At 46.3% G+C, this 4,788-nt stretch overlaps 1 non-coding gene across 1 annotated transcript; it reads right to left on the bottom strand.

Moving 5' to 3' along the window:
* Positions 1–4,237: 4,237 nt before the first annotated feature.
* TRNAL-CAG lies at positions 4,238–4,329 on the bottom strand. The gene has a single exon. It is a non-coding gene; the product is annotated as a tRNA-Leu (tRNA).
* Between the last annotated feature and the right edge of the window lie 459 nt (positions 4,330–4,788).

The raw sequence follows: 4,788 nt of genomic DNA on the forward strand, positions 1-4,788 counted from the left end.
ATCCCCATTTTACAGATGAGGGAACTGAGGCAGAGAGAAGTGAAGTGACTTGCCCGCAGGCACACAGCTGCCAAGTCATGACCTCTGACTCCGAAGCCCAGACTCTTTCCACTGAGCCACGCTGCTTCTCTTATCCACCTTTACCACAGTGCTCCAGTGAGTGGAAATAATCTATTTTTAAGAACTTTTTTGTAATGGTCTTTGCCAAGAGCTTACGATGTTGCCAGGCACTGTACTAACCACTGGAGAAGATACAAATTTTCAGGTTGGCACGGTCCACATGAAGCAGCGCGGCTCAGTGGAAAGAGCCTGGGCTTCGGAGTCAGAGGTCACGGGTTCGACTCCCGGCTCTGCCACTCGTCAGCTGTGTGACTGTGGGCGAGTCACTTCACTTCTCTGGGCCTCAGTTCCCTCATCTGGAAAATGGGGATTAACCGCGAGCCTCCCGTGGGACGACCTGATGACCCTGTATCTCCCCCAGCGCTTAGAACGGTGCTCTGCACGTAGTAAGCGCTTACCAAATATCGCCATCATTACATAGGCTCACAGTCTTAATCCCCATTTTCCAGATGAGGTAACCCAGGCAGTGTGAAGTGTAGTGACTTGCCCAAGCAGACAAGTGGTGGAGCAGGGATAAGAACCCAAGTCTTTCTGACTGCCAGACCGGTGCTCTAAATAGGACACTACTAACCTAAGAGCCCGGACTCTACCAAAGCCTCTTTAAAGCCCGTGAATTCGTGGTGCTCCTCATCACCCCACAGTGTGATAGTCCTAAGCGTTGAATGCCTAGACTGGGGGGACTTGATGCCCCCCCCCCCAAGTTCTGAGCTCCGTCTGTCACGGCGGGGCTCAGTGGAAAGAGCTCGGGCTTGGGAGTCAGAGGTCATGAGTTTGAATCCCGGCTCTGCCGCTTGTCAGCTGACTGTGGGCAAGCCACTTCACTTCTCTGTCCCTCAGTTACCTCATCTGTAAAATGGGGATTAACCGTGAGCCTCACGTGGGACGACCTGATTACCCTGTATCTACCCCAGCGCTTACAACGGTGCTCGGCACATAGTAAGCGCTTAACGAATACCAACATCACTGTTTACCTAACCTTCGAGCGCTGTGCCCTTTTCCTCTTGAAATATGGGAAAGAGATATTTCCCATCTTACTTTAGAGGTAAAGTTGCTGCTACTGCTGCTGCTATGGAAACCGCTCCTGGACTAGAAATGAAGATGTACTGGCAATCTGCAATAACTGCGATGTAAAGTGGCATCACTTTATAATTTTTCCTCTAAAGTCCTAACGGAAATGACAAAGACACTGCTCTAGTACGGGCTGCTGTGTCTCCCTCTATCTCCATTCAAACCTGTTGGGTCTTCTGAAATCTGAGTTATTCCCCGGAAGCCAAGCGGTACAAAGAATATCCCAGGAAAAGAAGTTAAAAATGCAATTCTTTGTAGTCAGTCAATCCGTGAATGAATGGAATTTATCGAGCGCTCACTCTGTGCAAGGCACTGTACTAAGCGCTTAGTAAGATTAAGCTAAGAGTACAATACAGCGGAATTGGCAGTTCCCTTCCCATAAGCTTAAAGCCTGATGATATTGCTCTTGATTGATTCATTCGATCATATTTATTGAGCGCTTACTGGGGGAGAGAGTACAACAATAGAGAGACACATTCCCTGCCCACAGTGAGTCTTAATAACGGGTTTATGAAAATCCCACCCACGTTACAAACCAAGTAAACGTACTTCAGGGAATGCTAAAAACGAGAGTAACCAATTCCCTAGGGAAAGGTTGCAAGCTCAAACCATGAAGCCCAAGAAAAGAAAGTCTCCGGAAAGCCATCCTTCATTCTAATGATGTCATTCCTGTCGATAAACTTGATCTCTGTGGGAGTCACTCCATCACTCCTCTGAAAGAAAGGACATTTGAGGCCCCGCTTGAGCTACTCACGTGACCCATCAGAACCCAGCCATTTAGGGCGGGTCCTTCAAAACCTACCGAAGTTCCCGGAGGGACAAGGTCCATGTCTAATTCCCACCGGAGTATTCTCTCATAGCGTGCGATACAAGTGCTCTCCACCCAGAAAACATCTCATATAGACTATTACCGCTACTATAATGAAGACACAAAATGACCCGATAGAGACCCGAACCCACCAGCCTATTTCCTCTTCTCAGGAAACCCTGAAAATTTAGGAGACATGAGAGGACCTGACCTATTTCTCACAGATCCAGCTATAGAGCTAATCAGGTTCCCAGGAGGATAAATAACGGGGGCGGGGGGCTGGGTGTTCCCATAATAATCATAATAATTGTGGCATTCGTTGAGCGCTTACTCTGTGCCAGGCATTGTACTAAGCGCTGGGGTGGAGAGGAGCAAATCGTTTTGGACACGGTCCCTGACCCGTGTGGGGTTCACAATTTCAATCCCCATTTTAGAGATGAGAAAACCGGGGCACCGGGAATTCATTCATTCATTCAATAGTATTTATTGAGCGCTTACTATGCGCAGAGCACTGTACTAAGCGCTTGGAATGAACAAGTCGGCAACAGATAGAGACGGTCCCTGCCGTCTGACGGGCCTACGGTCTAATCGGGGGAGACGGACAGACGAGAACAGTGGCGATAAATAGAGTCGAGGGGAAGAACATCTCGAAAAACAACGGCAGTGAAGTGATTTGCCCAAGACCACACAGCAGACAAGTGATGGAGCTGGGATTAGTACCCGTGTCCTTCTGATTCTTGGGCCCATGCAGTAATCCAAGCTGCTCCTCTGTCCCCTCATGCCTACTTCCATTTCTTAGCCCAGAGACCAGCTCAGGCCGCTCCATGAATTTCCACATGCTTACAATTATCCAGTTATTTTACCCAGTTGGTTAATAAGTTTATGTCCGTCTTCCCTGTTAGACCATGAGCTTCGCGTGGGTTGGGAACGTGAGTCCCTTCTACTTCCGCGAAGCACTCGGCTCGGTGTATCGCACTGCACGGTACACCATTATCCCAGCTCTGCCACTTGTCAGCTGTGTGGCTGTGGGCAAGTCACTTCACTTTTCTGTGCCTCAGTGACCTCATCTGTAAAATGGGGATTAACTGTGAGCCTCACGTGGGACAACTTGATTCCCCTGTCTCCCCCACCCAGCGCTTAGAACGGTGCTCTGCACATAGTAAGCGCTTAACAAATACCAACATTATTATTATTACTATGATTACTCTGGGTAGGTTCCAAAGACATGTTCATTCATTCATTCAATAGTATTTATTGAGCGCTTACTATGTGCAGAGCACTGTACTAAGCACATAGTTAAGTGTTTTAAAATTACAATTAAAAAATGTGAAACGTATTTTCATTTTCTTTCTCTCAATCAGCTGTTCAGAATTTAAAGGAAGCGACTTATGAGGGAAATACATAAAACTAAAAGGAGAAATGTTTCACAAGGGGAACTTCTTAGAAACATTTATCAAATTGTCAACCTACTTAAACATTTAAAGTCATTAAAAAGATAGACGGAGTTGAGTAATTTAGACATTGCCTTCTCTGGGGATTGAAGCATAGTTTTAAATACTTTCTATACCTATGGTTTATCTTGGAAAGGTTTACCTCCCAATTTGTCTTGTCACCATTGTCACCAATAATAAATAATTTGACTGACAAGCAAAAGCTTGGGCAAAGGGTTATAGGTATTTACTGGATCAAAGATAAATGTAAAGATATTCCTAGGTAGACAAGGCTTTTGCCTATTCACAACACTTCAGCTTTGGAAAATGACTTTATTCAGGCTCATTTTAAAATATTTTTTCGTTCTGCTTTTCTTGCCTCTCTGCTTTCAGAGGTCCTATTTCTCAATTAACATATTTATGTTTTGACCTCTTTTTCTTTTATCGTTAAACTCTTTGTTCATCTGTAGTCTGTTTTCTCTAGTTCTTTTCACTCTCAGCTTCACACTGATCTTTTCCCTTTTATCCTCCTTGCCCTGAGTAAGTTAACATAGAATGAATCGATTAGACCGTAAGCCCGTCGATTAGACTGTAAACCTGTCGATTAGACTGGAAGCCTGTCAAAGGGCAGGGACTGTCTCTATCTGTTACCGATTTGTACATTCCAAGCGCTTAGTACAGTGCTCTGCACATAGTAAGCGCTCAATAAATACTATTGAATGAATAAGCGCTTGGAATGAACAAGTCGGCAACAGATAGAGACGGTCCCTGCCGTTCGACGGGTTTACGGTCTAACCGGGGAAACAGCAGCTGTCAGAAGTGGGATTCGAACCCACGCCTCCAGGGGAGACTGCGACCTGAACGCAGCGCCTTAGACCGCTCGGCCATCAGATGTGCCCTGGCTGGAGGACTCAGGATGCTCAAGCAGAGGTGTGGGGAAGCAGATGAGAACTTGGTTGGGTCCACAGCGTGGCCAGTGAATAGAACAGGGGCCTGGACGTCAGAAGGGTCTTGGGTTCTAGTCCCATCTCTGCCACTTTTCTGCTGTGTGACCTTGGGGAGGTCACCTCACTTCTCTGGGCCTCAGTTACCTCACCTGTAAAATGGAATTAAGACCATGAGCCCCATGTGGGATAGGGACTGTGTACAACCTGATTAACTTGAAGCTACCCCAGGGCTCAGTACAGTGTCCTGCACATAGTAAGCCGTTAAATACCACAAATAAATGGGAACCTTATCAACAGTTTCCTGTACCTCTACTTGTATGCTGACATTCTTCCGTCGATACCCATTAATGTTGTTTCTTTTTGGCTTCGTTCTGGCATTTGACGTACACACTCTCACAAACGTACTCACACATAT

This window comes from Ornithorhynchus anatinus, chromosome 3 (genome assembly GCF_004115215.2).
Source record: "Ornithorhynchus anatinus isolate Pmale09 chromosome 3, mOrnAna1.pri.v4, whole genome shotgun sequence".
NCBI classification, from domain to species: Eukaryota; Metazoa; Chordata; class Mammalia; order Monotremata; family Ornithorhynchidae; genus Ornithorhynchus; species Ornithorhynchus anatinus.